Source organism: Triticum urartu, chromosome 6 (genome assembly GCF_003073215.2).
Source record: "Triticum urartu cultivar G1812 chromosome 6, Tu2.1, whole genome shotgun sequence".
In the NCBI taxonomy this organism is placed as follows: domain Eukaryota; kingdom Viridiplantae; phylum Streptophyta; class Magnoliopsida; order Poales; family Poaceae; genus Triticum; species Triticum urartu.
Genome location: NC_053027.1, coordinates 293,733,285 through 293,755,417, shown reverse-complemented (window position 1 = coordinate 293,755,417; position 22,133 = coordinate 293,733,285).

Sequence of the window (22,133 nt, the reverse complement as noted above, 5' to 3'; positions counted from 1 at the left end):
TAGGCAACCGGACTATAATGCTTTAACACTTTCACTTAGCCATAGGATTTTGACAGTGGGACTACTATATAGCCCCTGGTGGCTCCGCACTCATCCGAATTCGGGGTGCGTACATGCCTGGCCGGGAAACGGCCCTTTGTTAAGGCGGAGGAATTCTAACATTCCGATGGGTCATCGAGTGGTTGACCAGTCTCGCGCTATATCATGACAGTCAGTTTTCGGCTTTCTCTACTGAGGTGCTCGTCCGGATGAACCGGGGCACAATCGCAGTAGTTCTCCTGGTGCCACCTTAGCCGATAGAGCGGAACGTAAGGCAGCAAAACACAGGAGCCGGGAAAACCCAACATTTGACCAAAGACATGATTCGGAGCTGATGCATATAAGGCCAAACTCGCGACGCCGAACACTCCCTAAGGTATTCGTTCTTTATGGTGTAAACCGGGCCTAAACAGTGCCCTTTGTAAGAAGCCCCTGGTGTCCAGGTACGTGCATTATTCTGACGTGGCCACATGCCAAGACGTCAGCATCCTTCTCAATTGTACTGAGAATCCGAGGGATGTGTATCAACAAGAGACAGTAAAAAAGGTTTACGCAGGGTCTTAATCTAAAAAGAATCCTTGGAACGGGTCCCTGCTGCACGTCTGCGCCTGTGTCTCCATTGTGACGTATCCTGGACGGGTGTAGCATGATGGTCATCTGTAAAAAAGAGAGAAACTTAGGTGAAAAGTTGTCGTGCAAAAAGGTAGGTTTAAAGAAACCATGTACAATTCAAGATGAGTAAAAATTGCCACTTGTCTGCGCGCGTTGAGCCCCTTGTATTTGTAATAGGGGTGTGGCCATCAAATCTGTATGAATTATATATAGCTGCGCCGGAATCATCTAACCGTGTCCGTGGTCTTGACGACCTATCAAATGCTTTAGTTGGCGAGGCCGTTTTTAGTGTGCGGCTGCCAAGGCCGTCGCACTCTCTTCGGCGCGCAAGGATCGCTCAATATTTTCGTTCACTGTAATGATGCCACGTGGACCGGGCATCTTAAGCGTGAGGGAAGCGTCATGCAGAATTGCATTAAAGCGAGCGAAAGCTTCGCGTCCAAGTAGTGCTTGATAGCCACTTTGGAACGGAGCAATGTGGAATGTTAAATTTTTGCTACGGAAGTTATCGGGGAAGCCGAATATAACCTCTAGTAGCAGGGAGCCAGTGCAATGAGCCCCTAGGCCCGGCGTTACTCCTTTAAAGGTAGTATTGCCGTGGCAAATTTTCATTGGGTCTATCCCCATTTTGCGGATTGTGTCCTGATATATCAGGTTTAGACTGCTGCCACCGTCCATCAGGGCTCGTGTGAAATGGTATCCGTCAATTATTGGGTCTAATACCAAGGAAGCCCATCCTGCACGCCGGATACTTGCTGAGTAATCCCGATGGTCGAAAGTGATCGGTTGAGACGACCAGTGGCAGGACTCCACGGTGATAGGCCCTTGGGCATGTTTCTCTAGGAGTGCCGCTTTATTTCTTCCCTTGATCACGTGTAACACATTCACTGTTTTGACTTCTGGTGAAAGTTTCTTTTGTTCCCCAGTGTCTTGCTTGAGAGGCTCATCCTTGTCTTCGCTTGGTGTATCCTCCCCCTTGTGTACGACGTTGAGCTTGCCGGACTGCTTGAAGACCCAACATTCTCTGTGGGTATGGTTTGCAGGTTTATCGGGGGTGCTATGGATCTGACATATTTGGTCCAGAATTTTGTTTAGACTGGACAATTCATCTCTGGCGCCTTTAGAGGGCGGCTTTTGCTGACCTGGCCGAGAACTTCTGAATCCGGCGTTTACCACCGTGCTCTTCGGGCTGTCTTCTTTATTCCGACGCTTATTATTTTTGCTGCGCCGTGATTTCCCGTTTCCATCTCTAACTTCGGATGTACTGGGGTCGCTGGTGCTGCATCTGGCTAGCCAGCTATCCTCACCCGCGCAAAAGCGGGTCATGAGGCTTGTTAATGCTGCCGTTGTTCTCGGCTTTTCTTGGCCGAGGTGTCTGGCAAGCCATTCATCGCGGATGCTATGCTTAAAAGCTGCCAAGGCTTCGGCGTCCAGACAGTCGACTATTTGGTTCTTTTTAGTAAGAAACCTGTTCCAAAGCTTTTGGGCTGACTCTCCGGGATGTTGAGTTATATGACTCAAGTCGTCCGCGTCCGGAGGTCGGACATAAGTCCCTTGAAAATTTGCCCGAAAAGCGTCTTCGAGCTCTTCCCAGCTTCCAATGGAGCTTTCGGGGAGGCTTTTAAGCCAGTGCCGAGCTGGCCCTTTGAGTTTGAGGGGTAAATACTTAATGGCGTGGAGATCATCTCCTCGAGCCATATGGATATGGAGGATGTAGTCCTCAATCCAGACCCCAGGGTCTGTTGTTCCATCGTATGCCTCTATGTTTACGGGTTTGAATCCCTCTGGAGATTCATGGTCCACCACCTCATCGGTGAAACATAGGGGGTGTGCAGCACCCCTGTATCTGGGTGTACCGCGTTGTTATGATGTTTGTTGTGTTGCATCGTATGCTGGAGCGCGCTTGCGTGGTCCATAGATGGATCTGGTTGCACCGTCCTTTTGATGCGAGCCCTCGCGTGGATCGCGTATTGGCTTATGTGCGGCGTTGTTTGCCGCTCTATGTTGGCCGTGAGGTCGTCTATCCGGCCAGATGGCCGTTTTAATTTTTGGTTGCAGGGGATCTAAGGCCTCCTCATTGAATTCGGGTAGCAACTTCCGCTTCGGGTAGCTCTTGGTGTGGCGATTACCGCCGTAGTTCGCCGCTGAGTTGAGTACTTTACTCCATCTGATTCGGAGTGTGTCTTGCGCAGCCTTGAGCCTTTACTTCTGCTTTTTTAGACTCCTCGCGGTGGCAACAAGCCTTTGACGGGCATTATGTTGCTCCGGGTGTCTGTCTGGTGTGATGTCGTCCGGACTATTATCTTTGACAGAGTCGGGTTGTTCGGTTTGATTCTCCGTGTTGCCGTGGTCCGGCGATGGTTCACCCTGCTCTAACGCTGAGTCTATATGATCATTGTTTCTGCTGAGGCATGATTTGGAGAGGCGCTTACGCCGCCGCTTTGACTGCTTCTCGAGGGGACAACCCTTCATTGCGTCCTTCCGTTCCTCATCGTCGTCGTCTTTTGGTGTGTCCACCATGTATACGTCATGTGATGAAGTGGGCGTCCAGTGCCCTGTGGGCAGTGGTTCCTGTTCATCTCCTGCATCGTCGTCCATACCGTCGATGTCTTCGGAGTCGGAGTCGAGCATGTCGGTTAAGTCATCGACAGTGGCTACTAAGTGGGTGGTGGGTGGGTGGCGAATTTCTTCGTCATCCACATTCCAATCCTGCCGGACATAGTTCGGCCAGGACTCTCCTGACAAGGAGAGAGACTTTAATGAGTTCAGTATGTCACCGAAGGGCGAGTGCTGAAAGATATCCACGGAGGTAAACTCCATGATCGGCGCCCAACCGGATTCGATAGGAATGGGCGCAGGCGGTTCAGAGTCCGTGGCCGGAGAAGTATCCGGCAGTTTAACAACACGACTCTCGTGAAGGGTAAGATCGATATTCGGCTCGATCGCTGTTGGGGATGCGGCCTCTGTGGCGGGGTCTATCCACCCGTCCATGGGAGGCGCATCTGGCTCCGAATTAAGGGTCGGAGCGGCTGCCGGTACGATCTCTTGAACACTGTCTGATGGTAGAGCTAAATCGTACTCATCGTGACCGCGTGGCGCACAAGGCAGAGGCTCGAATCCGTCGAAGATCAAGTCTCCGTGGATATCGGCCGTGCAGTTTAAGCTTCCAAATCTGACCTGGTGGCCAGGGGCGTAACTTTCGATCTGCTCCAGATGGCCAAGCGAGTTGGCCCACAGTGCGAAGCCGCCGAACACAAAGATCTGTCCGGGGAGAAAAGTCTCGCCCTGGACTGCATCGCTATCGATGATTGTAGGATCCATCAAGCCTAACGGCGACGACATAGAGGAACTCTCAATGAAAGCACCAATGTCGGTGTCAAAACCAGCGGATCTCGGGTAGGGGGTCCCGAACTGTGCGTCTAAGGCGGATGGTAACAGGATGCAGGGGACACGATGTTTTACCCAGGTTCGGGCCCTCTTGATGGAGGTAAAACCCTACGTCCTGCTTGATTTATTATTGATGATAGGGGTATTACAAGAGTTGATCTACCACGAGATCGAAGAGGCTAAACCCTAGAAGCTAGCATATGGTATGATTGTATGTTATTGTTATGTCCTACGGACTAAAACCCTCCGGTTTATATAGACACCGGAGAGGGTTAGGGTTACACAAGGTCGGTTACAAAGGAGGAGATATCCATATCCGTACTGTCTAGCTTGCCTTCCACGCCAAGTAGTGTCCCATCCGGACACGAGACGAAGTCTTTAATCTTGTATCTTCATAGTCCAACAGTCCGGCCAAAGGATATAATCCGGCTGTCCGGATACCCCCTAATCCAGGACTCCCTCAGTCACCAACTCACATAACTCATATAATACTATATCGTCAATGAACGTTAAACATGTGGACCCTACGGGTTCGAGAATGATGTAGACATGACCGAGACGCCTCTCTAGTCAATAACCAATAGCGGTACCTGGATGCCCATATTGGTTCCTACGTATTCTACGAAGATCCAACATATGTAATTCCCTTTGTCTGTCGGTATGTTACTTGCACGAGATTCGATTGTCGGTATCTCCATACCTAGTTCAATCTCGTTACTGGCAAGTCTCTTTACTCGTTCCATAATACATCATCATCTCGTAACTAACCCCTTAGTTACTTTGCTTGCAAGCTTCTTGTGATGCTGTATTACCGAGAGGGCCCAGAGATACCTCTCTGATATACGGAGTGACAAATCCCAATCTCGATCCGTGCCAACTCAACTGACACCTTCGGAGATACCTGTGTAGCATCTTTATGCTCACCCCGTTACGTTGTGACATTTGATAGCACACAAGGTATTCCTCCGGTATCCGGGAGTTGCATGATCTCATCGTCGAAGGAATATGTGTTTGACATTAAGAAAGTGGTAGCAATAAACTGAATGATCATATGCTATGCTAATGGATGGGTCTTGTCCATCACATCATTCTCCTAATGATCTGATCATGTTATCAAGTGACAACACATGTCTATGGCTAGGAAACCTTAACCATCTCTTAATCAACGAGCTAGTCTAGTAGAGGCTTACTAGGGACACGGTATTTGTTTATGTATGCACACATGTATTTAAGGTTCCGGTCAATACAATTCTAGCATGAATAATAAATCTTTATCATGATTAAGGAAATATAATAATAATCACTTTATTATTGTCTCTAGGGCATATTTCCAACAGTCTCCCACTTGTACTAGAGTCAATAATCTAGTTCACATCGCCATGTGATTAACACCCAATGAGTCTTAAGGTGTGATCATGTTTTGCTTGTGAGAGAGAGGCTTTAGTCAACCGGTCTGCAATATTCAGATTCGTGCATACTTTGCTAATTTCTATGTCCACAATGCTCTGCATGGAGCTACTCTAGCGAACTGCTCCCACGTTCAATACGTATCAAGTTTGAGACTCAAAGACGTCCGGATCAGTGTCAAAGCTTGCATCGACGTAACCCTTTACGACGAACTCTTTATCACCTCCATAACCGAGAAACATTTCCTTAGTCCTCTTTAGGTACCTAAGGGTGACGCCCCCGATTTGACTGTACACTAATCATACATGCAAATGTGTAAGATCAAGATCAAGGACTCACGGGAAGATATCACAACACAACTCTGGACACAAATAAAATAATATAAGCTTTATATTACAAGCCAGGGGCCTCGAGGCTTGAATACAAAAGCTTGAAAACAATTGAGTCAGCGGAAGCAAAAATATCTGAGTACAGACACAAGTTAAACAAGGTGCCATAAGATGGCTAGCCCAAACTAGGATACAGACCGAAAGAGGCACATGCCATGCCTCCTGCCTGGGATCCTCATAAACTACTCCTGGTCGTCGACGGCCTGCACGTAGTAGTAGGCACCCTCGGTGCAGTAGGGGTCGTCGTCAACGGTAGCGTTTGGCTCCTGGGCTCCAACATCTGGTTGCGACGTCCGTGAAGAATGGAAAAGGGGGAAAAGAGGGAGCAAAGCAACCGTGAGTACTCATCCAAAGTACTCGCAAGGAAGGATCTACACTACATATGCATCGGTATAAATGAAATGGGTAGTATCCGTGGACTGAACTGCAGAATGCCAGAATAAGAGGGGGGTAGCCAGTCCTATCGAAGACTACACTTCTGGCAGCCTCCATCTTGAAGCGTGTAGAAGTGAGTAGCAAGTGCAGCATCAAGTAGCATCGCATAGCATAAACCTACCCGACAATCCTCCCCTCATCGCCCTGTGAGAAAGCGATCACCGGGTTGTCTCTGGAACTTGTAATAGGTGTGTTTTATTAAGTATCTAGTTCTAGTTGTTATAAGGTCAGAATACAACTCCGAGTCATCCTTTTACCGAGGGACACGACTATTCGAATAGATAAACTTACCTGCAGGGGTGCACCACATTACCCAACACGCTCGATCCCTTTGGCCGGACACACTTTCCTGTGTCATGCTCGGCCTCAGAAGATCAACATGTCGCAACCCTACCTAGGCATAATAGAGAGGTCAGCACGCCAGTCTAAATCCTAAGCGCGCAGGGGTCTGGGCCCATCGCCCGTTGCACACCTGCATGTTGCGAACGTGGCCGGTGAGCAGACCTAGCCTCCCTTATACAAGAGCAGGTGTTCCAGTCCAACCCGGCGCGCGCCGCTCAGTCGCTGACGTCAAGAAGGCTTCGGCTGATACCACGACGTCGAGTGCCCATAACTGTTCTGGCGTAGTTGGTTAGTGCGTATAGGCTAGTGACCAAACTCAGATCAAATATCCAGATCTCGTTAAGCGTGTTATTTGAAGTATCCGCGGATGCCGACCAGGGACCAGGCCCACCTGTCTCCTAGGTGGTCGCAACCTGCCCTGTCGCTCCGCCACAAAGTAACCATCAGGGGGCTGTGGAGAACCCAGGCCCACCACTAACTGGCTGGAACCACCTGCCCCTTCATCCCCCATCTCCGAACAGTATCATAGGTAATGTAAAAGTATGTAGTATATGTACCCATGATCACCTCCTGAAGTGATCACGGCCCAGTAGTATAGCATGGCAGATGGACAAGAGTGTAAGGCCACTGATGATAAACTAGTAACCTATACTAAGCATGTAGGATTGCAGTTAAAGGTAACAACAGAAGTAACAAGGACAGGCTATGCAGCAGTATAGGATCAAACCGATGAAACAGTAACACTACTCTAATGCTGAAGGAAATATGCCCTAGAGGCAATAATAAAGTTGTTATTTATATTTCCTTATATCATGATAAATGTTTATTATTCATGCTAGAATTGTATTAACTGAAAAACTTAGTACATGTGTGAATACATAGACAAATAGAGTGTCCCTAGTATGCCTCTACTTGACTAGCTCGTCAATCAAAGATGGTTAAGTTTCCTGACCATAGACATGTGTTGTCATTTGATGAACGGGATCACATCATTAGACAATGATGTGATGGACAAGAGCCATCCGTTAGCTTAGCATAATGATCGTTTAGTTTTATTGCTATTACTTTCTTCATGACTTATACATATTCCTCTGACTATGAGATTATGCAACTCCCGAATACCGGAGGAACACCTTGTGTGCTATCAAACGTCACAACGTAACTGGGTGATTATAAAGATGCTCTACAGGTGTCTCCAAAGGTGTTTGTTGAGTTGGCATAGATCAAGATTAGGATTTGTCACTCCGTGTATCGGAGAGGTATCTCTGGGCCCTCTCGGTAATGCACATCACTATAATCCTTGCAAGCAATGTGACTAATGAGTTGGTTGCGGGATGATGCATTACAGAACGAGTAAAGAGACTTGCCAGTAATGAGACTGAACTAGGTATGAGGATACCGACGATCGAATCTCGGGCAGGTAACAAACCGATGACAAACAGAATAATGCATGTTGTTATGCGGTTGATGGTTGATGTAACTACATCGGTAATTCCCTGGAGAGGGAGGGATGATGTAGCACAACGACAATTGGTATTTGCCTCAGTTATGAAACCAAGGTATCGGACTAGTAGGAGAACCAAGCAACACAATGTAAACAACACCTGCAAACAAACAACAACACCTCGCAACCGACGTGTTAAAGGGGTTGTCAATCCCTTCCGGGGTACGACGCCTCAAGATAGGCAAGCAGACGTGAGGTAAATTATAGTAGATTGATAGATCGAACGCCAAATAAAATAAATAAAGATAAAACACAACAAGGTATTTTTGTATTTTTTGGTTTAATAGATCTGAATAAAAATGCAAAGGAAAAGTAGATCGCAAGGCAAATATATGAGAAAGAAGACCCGGGGGCCGTAGGTTTCACTAGTGGCTTCTCTCGAAAAAAATAGCAAACGGTGGGTAAACAAATTACTGTTGGGCAATTGATAGAACTTCAAATTATTATGATGATATCTAGGCAATGATCATTACATAGGCATCATGTCCAAAATTAGTAGACCGACTCCTGCCTGCATCTACTACTATTACTCCACACATCGACCGCTATCCAGCATGCATCTAGTGTATTAAGTTCATGGAAAAATGGAGTAATGCAATAAGAACGATGACATGATATAGACAAGATCCGTTTATCTATATGGCAGTAGATATATATCTCATCTTTTTATCCTTAGTAGCAATGATACATACGTGTCGGTTCCCTTTCTGTCACTGGTGAAAGGATCGAGATGGACCTAGAGGGGGAGGGGTGTGTGAATAGGTACAGTTACAAATTTTAATTGTTACTTAGCAATTTTAGGCAATAATGCAGAATATGAAAGTGAGCCTAACAATTGCAAGTATGATGCTAAGAGCTAAGCAAGATAAACAAGTAACACAAGTATGTAAGTAAGTAATCACAGTATGATATAAGTAAGTGCTAAGAGACAAGTAACCAGAAGTAAGGAGTTAGGATTAGGAATAACCACGACTCTAGGAGACAAGGATGTATGCCGATGTTCACTTCCTTGGAGGGAAGCTACGTCACTGTTAGAGAGGTGGATGTTACCGCGAAGGCACACCAACGCCACGGAGGCTTACCCTATTCTCGCTTTGAGACAACACCACAGAGGCGTTTCTCAACCACTAGTGGTAGACCTTGAGGTGGTCTCCAAACCCTCACAAACTTTTTTGGGGGTAATCACAATGGTCGATTCCTCTCCGAAAGACTCCTACCGCCTAGGAGTCTCCAACCTCCAAGAGTAACAAGAACGAAGGGAAAAAGCTCAAGACTTGCTCAAATCACGAACTCCTTTGGTGAAAAGGAGGGGAAGGAGTGGATCTATCACTTGATCGGACAACTTCTCTCAAATGCTCTCAAATCCCTTGGGGATCTAAGATTTGGTGTGGAGGAGTGAGAGAGAGAGTGAAATGTGTTCTTAGCAAGCTCAAAGTGAATGGTCAACCTTATCCCGTGGGAGGGAGAATGCTATATATAGTGTGAGTGCAAAATAGACCATTGAGCCACTTAGTGCACAGGGGCTGACGGACGTCCAGTGGGTACCGGACGACCGGTGACTCAGATTGGACCGGACGTCTGGCAGGGCCACCGGTCGTCCGGTCGTTGGAACATCTCCCAGGGGCACAGACGAGGTATGACTATCACAGTCAGCGGACGTCCAGAAGGCGCCGGTCGTCCGGAGTCCGAACGTCCGGTGTGGTCGGAAATCCGCTAATAAACATTTTGTTGAAGTGCACCGGATATCCAGAGGTGAGCGGACGTCCGGTGGCCGGACGTCCGGTGGGATCGGACTTCCGCTAATATTTGTTCTGTGGAGATGCACCGGACAACCGGGGAGAGCCGAAAGCCCGGTTGGCTGAGAGAGGCTGGACGTCCGTAGACTTTCGGTCGTCCGTGATAGTTGAACCCATAATCTTAGAATCAACCAATATTTGTGCATAGGTTTAGAGGAAGAATTTTGAGATGATATGTGCAGGAATTTTGTGTGTTTGAGCAAGTTCTTTCACGAAATCCAACGATCCCCTCTTAATAGTGCGGGATCCCTATACTCAAGAACAAACCGAAAAAGGAGCCGAAGCTTTATGTGTTTGTCTTGTGTCTCTGCTCTTGAGTGATATATGTATATATGTTTATGTCCGTAGTCATGATCCACACACAGACCTTTCGACATAATCCTGAGATATACTTGATAAACATGATTAGTCCCAACATGCATGTTGTCATCAACATCAAAATATGATTAAGTGCATGATTGCACTTTGAGTCTCCTCCTTTTTGGTAGTTGATGACAACATACATGCACTTAAAAAGAACTTTGAATTTTGAAAGATTTGCTATGGAGCTCCCCCTAAACATGTGCAATAAATAAAGAGTAAGCATGAAGAGAGCTCCCCCTCAATATGGTACCAACATAACGAAATCTCATACACAAGATATTCAAGACAACATAAACTCAGAATAGGCTCCATATAGGTTCATCATTCATAGCATAGATCGATAAAACTCATAACATGAGTTCGATACAAGCTAATATCATAGCATCACATAAATAAGTGCCTACTCCCCCTTGGCATCAAATACCCAAAAGGGGTCATAACATCATCAAAGATCATCATCATCATCATCATCATCAACATCATCACCATCATCATCATCATCATCATCATCATCATCATCATCATCATCATCATCATCATCATCATCATCATCATCATCATGAGCACCACAGCCACCAGCCTCGTCAAAGAAGTCAGCCCACTCAGGACCCAAGGAAAAACCAAAGTCAGAAGGTGGTTCGTCAGGGAGACGTTCATCATCACTCACATCGTAAACTCCGGAGTCTCTCAGACGAGCCTTTATAGCATTCTTGGAAGTGACCATGCGAGTGACAATGTCGTGATTTTTGGAGCAATGAAAGGTAAACACCTTCATCATGGCAGAGTGAGCCTTCCCAAGAAAGCGAGCAATGCGCCCAAAGGATGCAGATCTAGAAGTAGTAGAATGAGAAGTAGGAGGAACACTCGCTGCAGTGTGCTACCTCTTGAGCACTGCGTTGGTTTTCCCTTGAAGAGGAAAGGGTGATGTAGCAAAGCAGCATACGTATTTCCCTCAGTTTTTGAGAACCAAGGTATCAATCCAGTAGGAGACCACGCGCGCGTCACCTCGTACCTACACAAACAAATAAGAACCTCGCAACCAACGCGATAAAGGGGTTGTCAATCCCTTCACAGCCACTTGCAAGAGTGAGATCTGATAGAGATAATAATAATAAGATAAATATTTTTTGGTATTTTTATGATATAGACTGAAAGTAAAGATTGCAAAATAAAATAGATTGGAAACTTGTATGATGGATAATAGACCCGGGGGCCACAGGTTTCACTAGTGGCTTCTCTCAAGATAGCACAAGTATTACAGTGGGTGAACAAATTACTGTCGAGCAATTGATAGAAAAGCGAATAATTATGAGAATATCTAGGTATGATCATGTATATAGGCATCATGTCCGTGACAAGTAGACCGACTCCTGCCTTGTAGCGACCAGACCTCAAACAGTCTGATCTCTGTGCTCCGGTGTCATCCCTGGATCAGTAATGCCGACACCACACAGTACTCGAAGGATTTATAGCAGAGTAGCAATCACACACTTATTACATCGAGTGTCTCAAAAGAGAACATATTACAATAAATATGGCTTAAGGCCATCTAATAACGATAACAGCGGAAGGCTTGGAAGATAAGTGAGTCCATCAACTCCAACGGCATCACTGAGTATAGAACCACGACCTAAAACTCCTTAATCGTCGTCTGAAAAGTCCGCAACATTAACGTTGCAGCCCGAAAACGGGTCAGCACATGGAATATGCTGGCAAGGTAACACATAGAGAGTAATGGAATGCAACAGCTATACTATATGCATATTTGGCTGGTGGAAAGCTCTATGGTTACAGTTTTTGCGTAAAGCCAATTTTTCCCTACTTCAAAGGAATAAAATTAATTACTATCATGGTGGTTGTTAAACATTGAGAATGGTTGACAGCATTCTCAATCCCAATTAAAGTAACATCATTAAACCCAACAAAATTTACTTTAGAGTAACATGTTGAGATTCACTTGATAATCCAGGTACTAGATACTCAAGATGTCCATAACCGGGGACACGGCTAATCATGATTAGTTTATACACTCTGCAGAGGTTTGCGCACTTTTCCCCACAAGACTCGATCGCCTCCGTTGGATTTCTCGCACTACATGGTGTTTGAGAAACGGATGACCGAGACACAGTCTTTCAGAAGCGCTAGCACCTTACGATGGATAGACCGGTACACCTACTTTCCCCTACATCTACTAGTCTACCCTGTAAGAGTTCGCATGACTTACTCAACTATGCCAGAGCCCATAATGACTTGTGGCTGCACACGAAGTTTCTAGTATGAATAATATCATGATCCCTTTGAGCCTGGGTGGCGGTCCAAAATAAAAACAGGCAAGTCCTGGAATACCCAGGTGCCTCAATCCACCCAGATGTGTGTTAGGTTGCCACCTTAGATAAACCATTAATTAACAATCTCAGATCTGTCATGGATATCACTCACCCAATCCACGTCTACTAGCATAGCATGGCCTAAAGCAAACGCAGAAGTAACTCCCATAGGTTTGATAATAAACAGGTAATAGGTACTACCTCATCTACTTCCCATCCCACAATTTAATTAGATCCTAATCATGCAATGTGTGAGGATGGATCTAATGCAATAAAACTGGGTTGTAGAAAAGGTATGATCAAAGTGTTACTTGCCTTGCTGATGATCCGCGAAACCTAGAGATTCGAAGTAACAGGCGGCGCACTCCGGGTATTCTATCGCAGACAAACAACAATCATACAACAAGTACTCATCTAATGCACAGGTAAAACTCAAATAGAAGATCTAACCAGAAAGTTCAACTTAAGAACCCTGGTTTGCAAAAAGAATCAAATCGAACGAAGCAAAAGAAGTCAAACGGCGAAAGAAAACAACTTCGTTCTAGTAATCTGTATCTAGGGAAAATTTTACAGTAGCAAAAACATGTTTAAGTTGATTATTCGGAAAGAGGGTTTCGAGACGAAACTCCAGACGCTTGAATCGCCTCATTCCGATAAACGAGCGAAAAGTTATACTAAAACGAAAATCGGATCAGAGATCGCGATCAGAAAATAACCGCAGAAAATCCGACGAAAAAGAAAAACGATGAACAGATTTTTTTTAAACGGCACGGAAGTCGAGGCGGCGGTGAACCTCGGGCGGCGTGCAACTCCGGCGAGTCGGCGGCGGGTCCGGCGACGGCGGCGGCGGCTATGGGCTAGGGTTTCGGCGCAGGCGTGGCTATGGGCCTGGGGCTCGGGCGCTTCTCTATATAAAGGCGCCCCCAGGAGGAGTCCCGCTCGGGTACGGCCCATAGTCGGTTTCGTTTTTTTAAATAATTACGCTCGGAAGAAAAATAAAAAGAAATACTAAACGGACTCCAAAAATCACGAAATAAATTTTCCCGGGTTTATAAAATCAAGCCCGATAAAGTGAACATTTATATGGGCCCAAACTACAACTTTGAAAAACGCGCATTTTTCCTAAATTCAATTAAAAATACCAAAAAACTCCGAAATAAATCTTATTTGATTTTTTATTAAATCCTCAATATTTCTATATTTTGGGAAATTCATTTTATTCCCTCTCTCATATTTTTGTAATAGAAATAATTGATGATAAAATAAATAAAATCAAATGATCCTGTTTACATAATTTGAGAAAACTCAAATATGTAAATAACGAAATCCCCAACTCTCTCCGTGGGTCCTTGAGTTGCTTAGGATTTTCTAGGATCAAAACCAAAAGCAAAATAAAATATGATATGCATGATGACCTAATGTATAACATTCCAAATTGAAAATTTGGGATGTTACAAACCTACCCCCCTTAAGATGAATCTCGCCCTCGAGATTCGGGTTGGCTAGAAAATAGGTGAGGGTGGTCTTTGAGCAAATCTTCCTCTCGCTCCCAGGTGGCTTCATCCTCCGTGTGGTGGCTCCACTGAACTTTGCAAAACTTGATAACCTTGCTGCGAGTAACTCGGCTGGCAAACTCAAGAATCTTGACTGGTTTCTCCTCATAGGTCAAATTGTTATCCAACTGAATTGCTTCCAATGGCACTATGTCTCTCAAAGGTATGTCAGCCATCTCCGCGTGACACTTTTTCAACTGAGAAACATGGAACACATCATGAACTCCTGTCAATCCTTCTGGCAATTCCAACTTGTAGGCCACTTCTCCCATACGCCCCAAAACTCGATATGGTCCTACAAATCGTGGCGCTAACTTCCCCTTAACTCCAAAGCGCTTAATCCCTCGAAGTGGGGATACTCAAAGATAAGCTCTGTCTCCGACTTCGTAAACTGTCTCTTTGCGTTTAGAATCTACGTAGCTCTTCTGCCTGGACTGGGCTACCTTGAGCCTATCGCGAATCAACTTCACCTTCTGTTCAGACTCTTTAATCAGATCTGGTCCAAACAACTGGCGGTCTCCAACTTCGTCCCATGACAACGGTGTCCTGCACCTCCTTCCGTACAGAGCTTCGAAAGGTGCCATCTTCAAACTGGTTTGGTAACTGTTGTTGTAAGAGAACTCTGCATATGGCAAATTATCGTCCCAACTAGATCCATAATCTAGCGCACAAGCTCTCAGCATATCCTCCAAAATCTGATTGACTCTCTCGGTCTGTCCATCTGTCTGCGGATGAAAAGCTGTACTAAATTCTAGCCTAGTACCCAAAGTCTCATGCAACTGCTTCCAGAACTTTGAGGTAAACTGGGTTCCTCTATCTGATACGATGCTCCTCGGAACTCCATGCAAACATACGATCCTGGTCATGTATATCTTTGCCAACTTAGCACTGGTGTAAGTGGTCTTTACTGGGATGAAATGTGCTAACTTTGTCAATCGATCAACTACAACCCAAATCGAGTCATAGCCTGAACGAGTCCTTGGTAACCCCGTGATAAAATCCATGCCTAGCTTATCCCACTTCCATTCGGGTATCGGCAATGGTTGCAACAATCCTGCTGGCTTCTGATACTCTGCCTTTACTCTCTGACATACGTCACAAACTGCTACATACTCCGAATATCCTTCTTCATTCCGGTCCACCAGAAAATATCCTTCAAATCCAAATACATCTTGGTATTTCCTGGGTGAATCGAATACGGTGAATCATGTGCCTCTTGCAGAATCAACTTTCTGATCTCCGGGTCATTGGGTACATAAACACGGTCTTCAAACCATAGGGTGTTGTGCTCATCCTCACGAAATCCTTTAGCTTTTCCTTTGCTCAGTTTCTCCTTTATAGCGGCAATCTCTTTGTCAGTTTTCTGAGCTTCTCTGATTCTATCCATCAAAGTTGACTGAATCTCTAGTGCTGCTACATAGCCTCTCGAAACTATTTCCACACATAGTTCACAAAGATTTTCTGCTAACTCCTTGGGTATTTCTCCCGTCATTAACATATTGACATGGCTCTTGCGGCTTAATGCATTAGCTACTACATTAGCCTTCCCGGGATGATAATGCAATCTCATATCATAATCCTTGATGAGCTCCAACCATCTCCTTTGTCTGAGGTTCAACTCCTTCTGCGTGAAAATGTACTTCAAACTCTTGTAATCCGTGTACACCTCACAATGGTTTCCGATGAGGAAATGTCTCCATGTCTTCAATGCATGCACTACGGCTTCTAACTCCAAATCATGCGTGGCATAATTCAATTCGTGAGGCTTCAGTTGTCGTGAAGCATATGAAACAACTCTCCCTTCCTGCATAAGCACTGCTCCAAGTCCTCGATGTGAAGCGTCGCAATACACCTCATAATCCTTGGTTTGATCTGGCAAAATCAACACTGGTGAGGTAACGAAGCGTTTCTTCAACTCCTGGAAACTAGCCTCACACTCCTCAGTCCATTTGAACTTAGTATCCTTCTTCAGCAACTCCGTCATAGGCTTCGCAATCTTTGAGAAATTCTCAATAAACCTCCGGTAGTATCCTGTGAGTCCAAGAAAACTACGGATCTCTCCAACTGTTGTTGGGGCTTCCCACTTGGTCACGGTTTCAACTTTAGCGGGATCTACTGCTATACCTTCTCCGGATATAACGTGTCCGAGGAATCCTACTTCCTTCAACTAAAACTCACATTTGCTGAACTTGGCATATAATTGGTGTTCCCTGAGCTTTCCAAGTGCCAAACGCAAATGCTCCTTATGTTCCTCTTCATTCTTTGAATAAACCAGGATATCATCAATGAACACTACGACAAACTTATCCAAAAACTCCATAAACACTTTGTTCATCATGTTCATAAAATAGGCAGGCGCGTTAGTCAGACCAAATGACATAACGGTATACTCATACAGCCCATACCTGGTGGTAAAAGCTGTCTTAGGTATGTCCTGCTCTCGAATCTTCAACTGATGGTACCCTGATCGCAAATCGATCTTGGAAAACACTTTAGCTCCTTGCAATCGATCAAACAGATCATTGATCATTGGTAGCGGGTACTTGTTCTTGATTGTTACTTCATTCAATCCTCGATAGTCAACAACCATCCTTAATGATCCATCCTTCTTCTCTACTAGAAGTACTGGTGATCCCCAAGGTGAAGAACTTGGGCGAATGTAACCTTTATCCAGTAACTCCTTAATCTGCTTCTTAATTTCCACCAAATCTTCTGCGGGCATCCTATATGGTCACTTCGATATTGGCCCAGTGCCTGGCAAAAGTTCAATCAAAAACTCAATATCTCTATCCGGTGGCATGCCTGGCAACTCTTCGGGAAATACGTCAGGAAAATCCTTTACCACTGGTACTTCCTCCTGCACAACTCCTGATAAGGAATTTACTTGTGTCCTGTTTGGCGCATGTCGGGATACATACTTGATCCTTCTTCCTTCTGGCGTTGTGAGCAAAATTGTCTTACTGGCGCAATCGATGTTTCCTCCATACATCGACAGCCAATCCATACCAAGAATCACATCCAGACCTTGGGATTCCAAAATAATTAAATCCGTTGGGAAAACATGCCTTCCTATACCTAATGGCACTTGAAAACATCCTTGACTGGCCATGTACTCTGCTCCTGGTGAGCTTACTAGCATAGGTGTTTTGAGAACCCTAGTGGGTAGGCTATACTTTTCCACAAATCCCCTTGATATGTATGAATGTGATGCACCAGTATCAAAAAGAACGAGTGCAGTAAATGTCTTAACCAAAAACTTACCTATTACTGCATCGGGCTGAGCTTCAACCTCCTCCACATTAACGTGGTTCACCTGCCCCTGTTGAAAGGGTTCGGCTTCTTTCCAGAGCTTCCATTGCCGTTTTGGCCTTCAGGGCATTCATTGGCATAATGTCCGGTTTTGGAACACTTGAAACAGGTGACTTGACTCAGATCTCTCTTGGCTGGGGTTGATGGGGTGCTGCGGTTCTGGCCATTGTTTCCTCCATTCCCATTACCATTCCTAGTGCCATTGTGATTATGCGAGCTACCTACTCCATGGGTATGCTGAAAATGTCCTCCCGGTCTAGGGGCAAAACGTGGCTTCTGCTGAGCTCCTGAATTATACTTTCCTTGTCCATACTTCCTCTTGCGGTTCTCAATTTGCTGCTGCTTCCCTTCAATCATAAGAGCACGGTCTACCAACTCCTGGTAGTTGTTGAAGGTGGCTACCATCAACTGCATACTCAACTCATCATTCAGTCCTTCCAGGAACTTCTCCTGATTAGCTGCATCCGTAGCAACGTCGTCTGGGGCATAACGTGCTAGCTTACTAAACTCCTCCACATATTGGCCAACTGTCCGTCCTCCTTGGCGCAAGTTACGAAACTCACGCTTCTTCATGGCCATTGCTCCTGCTGAAACATGGGCAGTACGAAAAGCCTACTGAAACTGATCCCATGTGACAGTGTCGACTGGGAAGGTGGCTGTGAAATTCTCCCACCAGGATGCTGCGGGTCCTTCTAACTGATGTGCGGCAAACTTCACCTTCTCCGCATCTGTGCATCCTGCTGTGGTCAACTCCCTAGCTGTCTTGCGGAGCCAATCATCTGCTACTATCGGCTCGGTGCTACTGGAAAACACCGGCGGATTCAGCCTAAGAAAACGGGCTAAGTGGTCAACAGGTGGTGGTGGTGGTGGGTTGTTGTTGTTGTTCCCCTGATTCTAATTCTGAACTAGCAACTGCATCAAGGTGTTCTGCTGCTGGATCAACTGGGTGAGCTCCGGCGGAAAGGCAAATCCGGGGTCACGTCTCGGAGGCATCCGAGGGTTTAGAAAAGATGAGATATAAGAATAGAGGGGGTCTAAAGAGAAAACACTACCCATATGCACATGAGGCAAAAGCAAACAATTCACTTCATTCAATCAAACAAAGGCATACAATTGATCTAGCTATCGCAAGAGTGCTCGGACTACTATATTTACATGGTGGACTACTACTACTGATGAGGTGGTCTACTAGAAATATTCTACGGTTGTAGACTCCATGATATCTGCTCCTGCTTCATCAACATAGTCATCATCGCTACTATCTGCTTCCGAGTCGGTGCCGTCGATGATGATGTAGTCTTCCGGGCTAATCTCCTTGGGTTCTTCGTCTTCATCTACTGGTGTCGGGCCTCCCATAAATATGCCAATCTTCTTGATCAGATCGTCATTCTTCTCCACCAATACTTCAATTTCTTCTTCATAATCTTCACGTGTAACCTTGAGTTCTTCCTCCAGTTCCTTGATTCTAGTCTTAGCCTTCTTCAGATCTATCATGTCGGCGCACATCTGATTCTCCTGTCGTCGAATGTGCTGATTTAACTCCTGAATAAAAGCGGCAATTGATCTATCTTTCCTGGTGCTGATCATCTCCCAGTATTCATCTCGGCGCCCACAAATCTGGTAGATAGTATCCTTGAGATCCTTGCGGTAGACTTCTCCAATGCGTCCCATGGCGATGTGAGCTGCCATACTCTTTCCTAGACTCCAAGTTGGTGCATCAAAAGAAAACTCTATGGGCTCAGTGACTGGCATGAACGTCCTTCCTGGAATTTGAATTTGAATCATCCAGCGCTCTTCTTCAGGTAAAGTGGCGTTGTAGGTTCCCGTGAAGCTTGGTACTCCTATGTTCAGGTATCTAGTGACTTCCTTCAAGTGGCGTCCAAAGGGTGTATCTTCATCTGGTTGGGTGAACTTGTTCCTTGCATCTGCCATCCTAAAGAGTAGAAAAGATGATAGGTCAGAAGAGAAGAGAGTGAGTAGTGATCTAGGTCTTTAGCTTAGTGGTCGTGTCCTACAGTCAGCGTGTGCTCTGATACCATCTCTGTAGCGACCATACCTCAAACAGTCTGATCTCCATGCTCCGGTGTCATCCCTGGATCAGTAATGCTGACACCACACAGTACTCGAAGGATTTATAGCAAAGTAGCAATCACACACTTATTACATCGAGTGTCTCAAAAGAGAACTTATTACAATAAATATGGCTTAAGGCCATCTAATAACGATAACAGCGGAAGGCTTGGAAGATAAGTGAGTCCATCAACTCCAACGGCATCACTGAGTATAGAACCATGACCTAAAACTCCTTAATCGTCGTCTGAAAAGTCTGCAACATTAACGTTGCAGCCCGAAAACGGGTCAGCACATGGAATAAGCACATGGAATATGCTTAGGCAAGGTACACATAGAGAGTAATGGGAATGCAACACACTATACTATATGCATATTTGCTGGTGGAAAGCTCTATGGTTACAGTTTTTGCGTAAAGCCAATTTTTCCCTACTTCAAGGGAATAAAATTTATTACTATCATGGTGGTTGTTAAACATTGAGAATGGTTGACAGCATTCTCAATCCCAATTAAGTAACATCATTAAAACCCAACAAAATTAACTTTAGAGTAACATGTTGAGATTCACTTGATAATCCAGGTACTAGATACTCAAGATGTCCATAACCGGGGACACGGCTAATCATGATTAGTTTATACACTCTGCAGAGGTTTGCCACTTTTCCCCACAAGACTCGATCGCCTCCGTTGGATTTCTCGCACTACATGGTGTTTGAGAAACGGATGACCGAGACACAGTCTTTCAGAAGCGCTAGCACCTTACGATGGATAGACCGGTACACCTACTTTCCCCTACATGTGCTAGTCTACCCTGTAAGAGTTCGCACGACTTACTCAACTATGCCAGAGCCATAATGGCTTGTGGGGCTGCACACGGAAGTTTCTAGTATGAATAATCTCATGATCCCTTTGAGCCTGGTGGCGGTCCAAAAGAAAAACAGGCAAGTCCTGGAATACCCAGGTGCCCTCAATCCACCCAGATGTGTGTTAGGTTGCCACCTTAGATAAACCATTAATTAACAATCTCACATCTGTCATGGATTATCACTCACCCAATCCACGTCTACTAGCATAGCCATGGCCTAAGCAACGTAGAGTAACTCCAAAGGTTTGATAATAAAACAGTAATAGGTACTACCTCATCTACTTCCCATCCCAATTTAATTAGATCCTATCATGCATGTTGTGAGGATTGATCTAATGCAATAAAAGGGTTGTAGAAAAGGTATGATCAAAGTGTTACTTGCTTGCTTGATGATCCGCGAAACCTAGAGATTCAAAAGTAAACAGGCGGCGCCACTCCGGGTATTCTATCGCACACAAAGAGCAATAAGTACTCATCTAATGCACAGGTAAACTCAAATAGAAGATCTAACCAGAAAGTTCAACTTAGACCCTGGTTTGCAAAAAGAATCAAATCGAACGAAGCAAAAGAAGTCAAACGGCGAAAGAAAACAACTTCGTTCTAGTACTTCGTTCTAGTAATCTGGATCTAGGGCAAATTTTACAGTAGCAAAAACATGTTTAAGTTGATTATTCAGAAAGAGGGTTTTGAGACGAAACTCCAGGCGCTTGAATCGCCTGATTCCGATAAACGAGCGAAAAGTTATACTAAAACGAAAATCGGATCAGAGATCACGATCAGAAAATAACCACGGAAAATCCGACGAAAAAGAAAAACGACGAACAGAATTTTTTTAAACGGCACGGAAGTCGAGGCAGCGGCGAACCTCGGGCGGCGTGCAACTCCGGCGACTCGGCGGCGGGTCCGGCGACGGCGGCGGCGGCGGCTATGGGCTAGGGTTTCGGCGCAGGCGCGGCTATGGGCCTGGGGCTCGGGCGCTTCGCTATATAAAGGCGCCCCCGGGCGGAGTCCCGCTTGGGTATGGCCCATAGTCGGTTTCGTTTTTTTAAAATAATTACGCTCGGAAGAAAAATAAAAAGAAATACTAAACGGACTCCAAAAATCACGAAATAAATTTTCCCGGGTTTCTAAAATCAAGCCCGATAAAGTGAACATTTATCTGGGCCCAAACTACAAATTTGAAAAACGCGCATTTTTCCTAAATTCAATTAAAAGTATCGAAAAACTCCAAAATAAATCTTATTTGATTTTTTTATTAAATCCTCAATATTTCTATATTTTGGGAAAGTCATTTTATTCCCTCTCTCATATTTTTGTAATAGAAATAATTGATGATAAAATAAATAAAATCAAATGATCCTGTTTACATAATTTGAGAAAACTCAAATATGTAAATAACGAAATCCCCAACTCTCTCCGTGGGTCCTTGAGTTGCTTAAGATTTTATAAGATCAAAACCAAAAGCAAAATAAAATATGATATGCATGATGACCTAATGTATAACATTCCAAATTGAAAATTTGGGATGTTACATGCCTGCATCTACTACTATTAATCCACACATCGACCGCTATCCAGTATGCATCTAGAGTATTAAGTTCATAAGAATAGAGTAACGCTTTAAGCAAGATGACATGATGTAGAGGGATAAACTCATGCAATATGATATAAACCCCATCTTTTTATCCTCGATGGCAACAATACAATACGTGTCGTTTCCCTTTCTGTCACTGGG